Source organism: Microcaecilia unicolor, chromosome 6 (genome assembly GCF_901765095.1).
Source record: "Microcaecilia unicolor chromosome 6, aMicUni1.1, whole genome shotgun sequence".
In the NCBI taxonomy this organism is placed as follows: domain Eukaryota; kingdom Metazoa; phylum Chordata; class Amphibia; order Gymnophiona; family Siphonopidae; genus Microcaecilia; species Microcaecilia unicolor.
The window spans coordinates 151,481,296-151,492,268 of record NC_044036.1 but is presented as its reverse complement, the minus strand read 5'-3'; positions in this window follow the sequence as shown (position 1 = coordinate 151,492,268).

Here is a 10,973-nt window from a genome sequence, read left to right as displayed (position 1 = left end):
GAGAGACTAAGATGGATGGTGGAAATCCAGATATGGAGATGGCCCAGAGTGGTTCAAACAGTTCACGGCAAGGCGATCCACAATTGGGATAGATAGGTAGATATAATATAATATATTTAAGTTGAGTTGGGAGGGGGGACATTCCTTTCCCACCCATTTTTCCCATAGACCCACCAAATTTGCTGTCTGGCTACGCTACTGGGTCACACAGTTTTATTTGGTTGCTATCATGGGATCATCATGGAGATGAAAAAGGTAATGGAATTCAAATGTATGTGGGATAAATACAAAGGAATTCTGTTGAGAAGGAATGGATCCACGGAATCATAGCAGAGATTGAGTGGTGACGCCGGTAATTGGGAAGCAAAACCGGTGCTGAGCAGACTTCTACGGTATGCCTTGTTCGTGACTGAATAGATATGGATAGGCTTGAGTGTTAATTTTAAGGGGCTTCGACGTTAGCTTCAGAACTTTTAGTACAAGAAGATTGGGCAGTCTTCTATGGTCTGTGCCCTGAGAATGGCAAGGACAAATCAAACTTGAGTATACATATAAAGTATCACATACCATGTAAAATGAGTTTATCTTGTTGGGCAGACTGGATGGCCATACAGGTCTTTATCTGCTGTCATTTACTATGTTACTATGAGGTGCATAATTGAAAGAGATGCTCAAGTTTTGTTGAGGACATCCTCGCAAAACGTCTTGATGGAGGGGCGGGGAAACCCGTATTATTGAAACAAGATGGAAGTCCATCTTTTGTTTTGATAATACGGTCGGGGATGCCCAAATCTTGAAATTTTGGTCGTCCTTAGAGATGGTTGTCCCTAGACTTGGTCGTTTCTGATTTTCGGCGATAATGAAAACCAAGGATGCCCATCTCAGAAACGACCAAATGCAAGCCCTTTGGTCGTGGAAGGAGCCAGCATTTGTAGTGCACTGGTCCCCCTGACATGCCAGGACACCAACCGGGCACCCTAGGGGGCACTGCAGTAGACTTCATAAAATGCTTCCAGGTACATAGCTCCCTTACCTTGTGTGCTGAGCCCCCCAAACCCCCCTAAAACCCACTACCCACAACTGTACACCACTACCATAGCCCTTATGGTTGAAGGGGGACACCTAGATGTGGGTACAGTGGGTTTCTGGTGGGTTTTGGAGGGCTCGCTGTTTCCTCCACAAATGTAACAGGTAGGGAGGGGGATGGGCCTGGGTCCGCCTGCCTGAACTGCACTGCACCCACTAAAACTGCTCCAGGTACCTGCATACTGCTGTGATGGACCTGAGTATGACATCTGAGGCTGGCTTAGAGGCTGGCAAAAAATATTTTTAAAGATGTTTTTTGAGGGTGGGAAGGGGTTAGTGACCATTGGGGGAGTAAGGGGAGATCATCCCCGATTCTCTCCGGTGGTCATCTGGTCATTTTGGCCACCTTTTTGTGCCTTGGTCGTAAGAAAAACAGGACCAGGTAAAGTCGTCCAAGTGCTCGTCAGGGAAGCCCTTTTTTCAATTATAGGTTGAGGATGTCCATGTGTTAGGCTACGCCCAAGTCCCACCTTCGCTACGCCTCCGACATGCCCCCTTGAACTTTGGCCATCCCTGCGATGGAAAGCAGTTGGGTACGTCCAAAATCAGCTTTCGATTATACCGATTTGGACAACTCTGGGAGAAGGACGCCCATCTTCCAATTTGTGTCGAAATATGGGCGTCCTTCTCTTTCGAAAATGAGCCTGTATGGTCACAAAAAGATTGATAAGCACAGTTCTAGAAGGATCAGGCAGTACTTGAAGTTGTTCCCATTTCCTATTACCACTGGGGGCAGCAAAGGCCTTCACTGGTCCCACTTAAGCAGAGCTTCAGGACAAATGAGCTCAGCAGTTCTGATGGCTCTGTGAGGATCATGCAGAGATCACCTTTTTATAATAAGGATAATAATAAGGATAACTTTTAATTGTAGCTTAACCAGTTGATGATTTCAAGGGATTACGATCAGAGAATTGATCTATGAAAAAACATGGAAGAAAATCCAAGGTTTTTGTAGTTAAGGTTATTCTGAGTACTTTCCAATGTCTCTACCACATTAGTGTTAAAAATCACTGAAATCTGATTAGAAGGTTAGGGAGCCATTATTTAGTCGACAGTGATCAGTGTTTTTTTGAAATAATGGCTGCTGCCAGCTGAATTTAACATGGATATTCAGCACAGGCCTCTATCTGGATAGCAGCGCTGGATAGCCGTGTCTGGGGTGGCTGCTGGAAGTTACCAGTATGATGCCAATATTCACAGCGGTACCCAAATGGCTACCTGGTTAACTGAGAACAGCCTTTTTCTATGTCGGACCCACCGCTGAAGATCGACACTGCTTGAATAACTCTCCGTTTCTGCCCCTGGACCTCCCCAGCAATGCTGCGATGGTCAGAGCACATATCAGCAGCACCCTCTGATTAAGGACCCTGAATATTGGCCTGGTCAGTGTGATATAACTGGGCGGGAACATCTTCAGACCAGTTAAACCACACTGAATATCTACTGTCGGAAATGTAAGCAGGATGGCAACCTGCTACATAAAAAAAAAACACTGTATCCCACACTGTTCTGCATTCACCCTGAAATTCTATAAATGATAATTACAATTTTGGTGCATGCTCAATTTGTGTGCGTAATTTAATTGAATAATGAGCTAATTAGTGCCAGTAATTAACTGAAATCTACACATACATTTTTAGTTGCAGGGATCCGTTTGTAAATTTTACGCGCAGCTCTAAAAAAGGGGGTGTGGCCATGGGATAGTCATGGGTGGGTGTATCTACAATTTACAACAGAATAAGGGGGATCTGCACCTAATTTAAATGGATGGATTTCCACCAGGGTTTATTTGGTGTAAATCCTAATGTCTAAAGTTAGGCGCCGATCCTGGAACTAAGCGTATTCCATAAACTGCTCCTAATTTTCAGCACCATTTATAGAATAGCACTTAGCGTCTTTTCTTCAGAGCCAATTTTTCAGTGCTGTGTATAGAATTTGGTCTTATATACAGGTAAGATCTGAACCCTTTTTAACAGCTGAGCTGCCCTTTCTTGCTTTTTTGACCTCCCAGCTCCTTCAGAGCTGCTTCTATTGGGCCATAACATCATTTGCAACTATCTTGAGAGTTTTCTTTTTTTTCTTATGCCCTTCTCCCCAACTAGGGCATTTGGTTTATTTTTAGAATTTTCAGAAATGTTCTTGATTTTGGGGCATTTTTTTTCACTTTCATACATTCATTCTCATAATTATTTAGTGTACATTAGAACGTCTTACAGTATGCAAATTGACTCAGGTTAATGCATTTTACCTCAATTGTACTTGCACTGACATTTTTATGGTGGGCTAACAAACCAAATGCATGCTAAGGAATTCACATCCCCACTTCCAACTTAGCCCAGCCATCACAGTAACAGTCCAAGCCAGGGACCACAAATTACGTCTGCCTCCGGACCCTAGCTAATGTGAACTCTAGATCTGTATGTGTCAGCCTTGGCATGGAGAAAAAAGAACAACTCAGATAAAAGGAGCGAAGCAGTCAGTGTCAGCCTTATTTTTCTGAGAAAGCTACTTAATCAACAGCACTGCTATTTCTCAGAAGCCAAAGGCTCTCTAAAAACATGTAGGATTTTTTACTACATCATAAGTAGAGGACAGTGGTAGCCGAGTTAGTCCACTCTTAAGGTTATCAATAGAAATCAAACAAAATAAAACATGGAAAAGAAAATAAGATGATACCTTTTTTTATTGGACATAACTTAATACACAAATGTATTAAGTTATGTCCAATAAAAAAGGTATCATCTTATTTTCTTTTCCATGTTTTATTTTGTTTGATTTCTATTGATAACCTTACTACATCATGTATTTCACTTCCATCCATGGAACTTGATTGGGGGGGTGTTGGCTGAGGAGCCAAGTATTTCTTCTCGGGTCTCTTACCCACCCTCGCCACTCCGCTGGCATGGATGCTGAAGTTCCACCAGCTGAAGAGATTCTCTGCCTGAGCCCCCACCCCTGCCACCTGAGCAGCAAAGGAGCTGGCAGGGTGCTCCAGCCTTCACACCTGCATTTCTGTGCTTTCTCAGTTCAATGCTTGAGCACCCCACTGACTTGTACGGTTTGAGTCCCACATACTGTGATCTGGTTTAGGGTGGGCTGGAGAGAGCTTCGATGGAAACTTCAGTGGTTTGGAACGTGAGGACAATGTCAGGCAGATTTTTACGGTCTTTGTCCCACAAATGACAAGGTGGATTTGGATAGGCTGGAGTGGGCTTTGACGGCAACTCCAGTAGTTGGAACATAAAGATAGAGCTGGGCGGACTTCTATGGTCTATGTCACAGAAACACCAAAGAAAGATCATGATCAAGTAAATAATATCAGGTGCATTGTTGATTTAAATCTTGAATTGATAATGAATGTGACTGTTGGGCAGACTGGATGGACCGTTCAGGTCTTTATCTGCCGTCACTTACTATGTTACTGTGTAGATGGAGTCTTTGGCAGAGTATTTCTTCAGCTTGCCATGCATCAAGTGTCGCAGTTTTGAAGGGGACCTCAGTCTAAAGTGGGCAGATACAGGGCCAGAATAAGGGTTTTAGATACCCTAGGTGAAACTTTTAAAGTTGATTATTTTCTGTTATAAAAGCACTTTCTTTTAAAAGTTGTTTAAGTGGAATACTGTATTGATATTTATCTTTTGGTACAGAGAAGAGCGATGAAAATGCTAAAGGGGATGGGGCGACTTTCCTGTGAGGAAAGGCTGAAATAGCTTGGGCTCTTCAGTTTGGAGAAAAGATGGTTGAGGGGAGATACAATAGAGGCATATAAAATACTGAGTGGACTGGAATGGGTAGATGTGAATCGCTTGTTTACTCTTTCCAAAAATACTAGGACTAGGGGGCACGTAATGAAGCTACAAAGTAGTAAATTTAAAACAAATCGGAGAAAATATTTCTTCACTCAACATGTAATTAAACTCTGGAATTCGTTGCCAGTGAATGCGGTAAAAGCAGTTAGCTTAGCAGGGTTTAAAAAAGGTTTGGATAGCTCCCTAAAAGAAAAGTCAATAAGCCATTATTAAAATGAACTTGGGAAAATCCGCTTCTTAATTTTGGGATAAGCAGCATAAAATGTACTGTTTTGGGATCTTGCCAGGTACTTGTGACCTGGATTGGCCACTGTTGGAAACAGGATACTTGGCTTGATGGATCTTCGGTCTGTCCCGGTATGACAATATTTATGTACTTATGTATATATTTATATCAGTACATTTGATTTATGTATGATTTTGAAGATATAAATATTTTAAGAAAGTTTTTAGCAACAATTAATTTATTTTGTTACTATTATTTTAAATAGTTTGTTTGGAATTTATATTCTTATGATCTGGAGATGCAGCAGCAGATGATGTATACAGCTTCTGGAGAGGGGGTAGGGTCCAGTGTTCCCTCTAAGCTGAATGCATGTGTGCACAGCAAATCCAAATCCAGTACCAATATAATGCTTATATCCCACATATACTTAAATTAGTTCAATGTGGTTAACAATTTAACCCCCCTGTTTACTAAGTCGCACTAGCAGCTGTCGTGCACTAATGCATAAACAGCTCATTCACTTTGAACGCCCGTGTTGGCATTGCCGTGCATCTTAGTAAACATGGGGGATAAAAGAATCTAGGCATACTCAGGGAAAATACAGTTCAGGTTTCTTATTTAATACAAATTTCTGAAATAACCAAGTTTTAAGGTGTTTTCTAAACTGTAAATAGTAGGTGTTCTAATATTCACAGGAAGATAATTTCACATTCTTGTGGTTTGGTAAGAAAAGGTGGACATAAAAAAAATCCATTTATATTTAACTCCTTTTCCAGTTGGAAAATGTAATAACATCCAGTTCTTTAATTGCAACATGCCTGTAGAGGGCAGAAGAGACACAAGCCTAATATATGCTGTGGAACTGGAACTTGGCTGGATAAACCTTAAACACCATATAGTTATAGTGCATACTTTGAAATTTTTGCATGCTTCCATTGGCAACCAGTGAACTTTGATGATCAATGCACACAAGAAAATAAAATACTGAGGGGCCCTTTTAATAAATTGCATTAGGCTCTAACCAGTGCCTAATGCAGCTTAATATGGTATAGCACGGATATGCTCAGGCATCCTGCAGTAATTGCCAAATCAGTGCATGCTAACCACACACTAAAAAATATTTTTTGGAGGGAGCATGTCTGGAGTAGATACTGGGTGCTCCTGTGCCAACCAGTTAGTGCAGCTACATTGCTGTGTGCTAACCGGTTAGTAACACATCATATATATCGATCTCTAGTATGAAAACTGCTATTGTGGTGTAATAGAATTATTTGGAGGAAAAGCCTCAAACAGATAAGCACTCCTTTGTTGATTTCAACTTAAGAGAGCACCATCCAATCATCACTGGCTAAAAAAGTTGGGCCGTGGACAGGGTTAAGAAGACTGAATAACTGAAGAACTGATAAGTGACCCTCATAATATCATTACAAGTGATTGAATGAGTGAAGGGAATATTCAGAAGAGGAGGATTTTTAGCCAGTGATGATTGGATGGTGCTCCCTTAAGTTGAAATCAACAAAGGAGTGCTTATCTGTGTTTGAGGCTTTTCCTCCAAATAATTCTATTACACCACAATAGTAGTTTTCATACTAGAGATCGATATATATGATGTGTTACCGAATAACTAGGAGATACTCTAGTAGCTCTAAATTTGTTTATAGAAGTTATGCTAACTGGTTAGCATAGTAATGCTGCATGAGCTCTTACTGCCTACAAAGTGGGTGGCGGTAAATGCTCACACAGTCATTTTATAAATGGTCGCACGCTAATGGCAACATTAGCGCATGGCCATTAATTTTTAAAAAATACACAATAGGCCATTTCTCCCTAATTCTGTAAAAGTTGCCAAAAATTGTGCCGCTCCTCCTCTCCCCTCCACGTCACTGCCCCTGCAGGAAGACCCCGGAGGAGCGCAGCGACGTCAGAGGGGAGAGGAGGAGCGGCTGCAGAGATGACAGCCAATGCCAGATGGCTGTCTACGGAGCCGTGTTTCAGGTTTAAAATCTTTTTTTGGCTTTTTTCTTTTTGTTCTGGCCGCTGCTTCTCAACAGGAGACGCAGCAGCGGCTGGACAGCGTTAGTATTGGCGGCTGTGGGTGGCGAGGGGGTTGATGTGCCCGAGGGGGGGAGTAGGGGCTTGGGTGATGCGCTGGGGGGGTAGGGCTTTGGGGGAGGGGAGGGTCGCTGGACATGGGTGGCTGCAGGGGGAGAAGAGGGTCGCTGGACATGGATGGCTGCAGGGGAGGCAGGGAAGAGGGAAGTGGGGAGGGGGTCCTGAGACCAGATGGGTGGCTGTAGGGGAGACAGAAGGGACATTGCAGGGGGGCAGGGGGCGAGGAGGGTCACTTGACATGGGTGGCTGCAGGAGGGGCAGGGGAGAGAGGTGGGTCGCTGGACATGGGTGGATACAGGGGGAGAGGAGGGTTGCTGGACATTGGTGGCTGCAGGGGGAGAGGAGAGTCGCTGGACATGGGTGGCTGCAGGGGGGCAGGGGAGAGGAGGGTCACTGGACATGGGTAGCTGCAGGGGGAGAGGAGGGTTGCTGGACATTGGTGGCTGCAGGGGGAGAGGAGAGTCGCTGGACATGGGTGGCTGCAGGGGGAGCAGGGGAGAGAGGAGGGCTGCTGCATATGCGTGGCTGCAGGGGCAGAGGAGGGTTGGTGGGGAGGGGGTCCTGAGACCAGATGGGTGGCTGCAGGGGGGGCAGGGGAGACAGGAAGGACGCTGCAAGGGGGGATTACTTTGCTAGTGCCCGTTTCATTACCTACCGAAATGGGCCTTTTATACTAGTTTTACATAAAAGGCTGTTTGGATAGTAGCATAATGTTAAATACATATTATACATACCAGTTATAGTGTGTAAATAATCCTTGATGGAATTGTCTGACCAAGGGGTCCTTCATAATCCCAACATCTTGTATTTTTAGTTCCCAGTGTAGCTATCCTCCCTATCCATCTACTTTGCAATATTTTAAAATTCAAATTCTGCTTTCATTCAACAAACAGCCCCATTGTACAGATTGCAATAAGTAATCTTATATCAGAAGGAAGGATCAGTTTATTATTAATAAATGCAAAGTTAAAATGGCATTTCCAAGCAAGTGCACGTTTACAGTATAACCATATGAACAAAAGAAACATTTATCCAGTTTATGAAGGGCATGAACCCCCTGATCTTAACACTAGTCTCAGTATTTATAACTACCTTTATGCAGTTGGCTTCCGGATAATAAACTGAAATTAAACCTCTCAAATTTTAAGCAATGTAGATAACCTGGCAACCTTCACAACTTGACACAACATCCTCTCTAGTAGGTCATCGTATTTCATGTATTATAGATTCTCACTTACACTTCAAAGATCAAATATCATCAGCTGTTCAGACATGTTTTCTAGCATCAAAATTCTTTTCTAGACTCTAAGGATTTACGTACTCTACTTAGGAGAGAAGTCATGTACGTGGACTGTCATTAAGACATGTTATTTTACCACTAACTAGTGCTGTTTTAGCACAGGTCCCGTTTTACGCAATGAGACTTAGTTACTAATAACTGAGGTTAACAGTAAAATAACCTGTCTTAACAGTAGCCCACATTGGTAACTTTATCCCTTAATGTCACCATTCACGCTCATCTTGATTATTCTACTTCTATTCACTATTAAACATTTTCAAGTAGTATAAAACACTGTGGTAAAATTGCTTACAAAGCTAAAAATAAATTGCTTCTGTAATACCTCTCCATTATAATGCCAATTTATTACAGAATGAAATTCAAAATTTTCTAATTCTGCTATATAAAGCATTGCATACAGGTGAACCACAATCTCCCTTCAGCTTCTTAATACCATACATTCCAGCTCAAACCCTCCATTTGCAAACAGTAAGGGGTCCTTTTACTAAGGTGCGTTGAAAAATGGCTTGCAGTAGTGTAGGCGCGGGTTTTGGACGCGTGCCAATCCATTTTTCAGCTTGCCTGTTAAAAAAAGCCCTTGTTAAAATTTTTGCCGAAAATGGACATGCGGCAAAATGAAAATTGCTGCATGTCCATTTTGGGTCTGAGACCTTACCACCAGCCATTGACCTAGCGGTAAAGTCTCACGTGGTAACCGGGAGGTAATGACCTACGCGTGCCAAATTCCACTTGGCGTGTGTAGCTGACGCGAGCCGGGAAATAAAAAATATTTGGGGGGCACGTAGCGGACATGCACCAAAAATGAAATTACTGCAAGGGCCACGTGGTAGCCGTGTGGTAACTCCATTTTGGCGTGCGTTGGTTGTGCATAGATGCTTATGCGGCTTAGCAAAAGGGCCCCTAAGCTTCTTGACAATTCATTTAGAGACTACCCTAGAATCTGGTTTCTTCTGTCAAGGTCCAGTGTAATGGAATACACCCCCTTTTTTCTTGAGAGATGAAGATTCATTTTCTAAATGTAAGCAGGGACTAAAACCATATTTTTTGAGTTGGCTTATAGACGATCCATAAGTAATGCCACACTGGGAAAAGACCAAGGGTCCATTGTACCCAGCATCCTGTCCACGGCAGAGGCCAATCCCAGGCCAAGGGCACCTGGCGAGCTTCCCAAACGTACAAACATTCTATACATGTTATTCCTGGAATTGTGGATTTTTCCCAAGTCCATTTAGTAGTGGTTTATGGACTTGGCCTTTAGGAAACTGTCTAACCCCTTTTTAAACTCTGCCAAGCTAACCGCCTTCACCACGTTCTCCGGCAACTAATTCCAGAGTTTAATTATGTGTTGGTTGAAGAAATATTTTCTCTGATTTGTTTTAAATTTACTACACTGTAGTTTCATCGCATGCCCCCTAGTCCTAGTATATTTGGAAAGTGTGAACAGCCGCTTCACATCCAGGAGGATCATGGACTGCAACTGTCTACCTATCTTTGTCCTTCTGTGTCTTACTTCTGTCTTCTAAACCATTGCAATTCTTGATTATATATAATTTAAGAATTGTCTGTATATTCTTGTTAATCACATATTTTCTCTCAGTTTTTGCTCTTTGGTCTAAAATTGTTCTCTCAACTTTTATTATTAACTATTGATTTTATTGAAATGTAATTACTGTTTGTATATTTTTCTATTGACGAGTTGTACACTGCTTTGACAATTATTTTGAAAGGGAGTTTAACAAATGAAACTAAACTAAGCTAATAATAATGATTGCAGACTTAATATAACCCGGGGCTTTTTTTTTTTTTTTAAATAAAATTGACAGTTATTTTTCCCCATAGCCAAGCACATTTACTTTTCCAGGATGCAAGCTGTCTTGGCAAGGACAAGAACCGTACAACAATCTACATTATTCTTTTGAAATAAAGAGCTGTTCCTGATTAGAGCAAGGCAGATGGCTGCATTCTACAATCATGAAGCACAGGATGAGATTTCCCCACTCAGAAAGTTGATTAAGCCATTGCCGTTCCAAAGTATTCTGTCCAAAGAACCAACGCAAAGTGATAGGAACATTAAAAAAATAAGAAAAAGAATCTCTCCATAAAAGTTACATTGCCAAAGATTTTCTGAACCAGTGCACAGTTTGCATATAATGAGATCTGAGTATTAACACCTACGCACCAGAGTAAGAGCATGTTCCTAATGGTTTCATCTGTTTAGCTTTGATTGGATATATCAAACTTGCTGCCCATAGTTATATAGGAAATAACATGTTTCATGTAAGTAGAAACCTATAGCCAGATGTCAGAGTAATATAAGCAATGTAAAAACTGACCTAATGGAACAGCAGTAGTGTTGAGCAAAGTATCAGATTTGCTTACCAGGCCTGACTTTCACTCCCCAGGCTATCCAGAGAGCTCAGGATACTGTAAAGGCAGGATG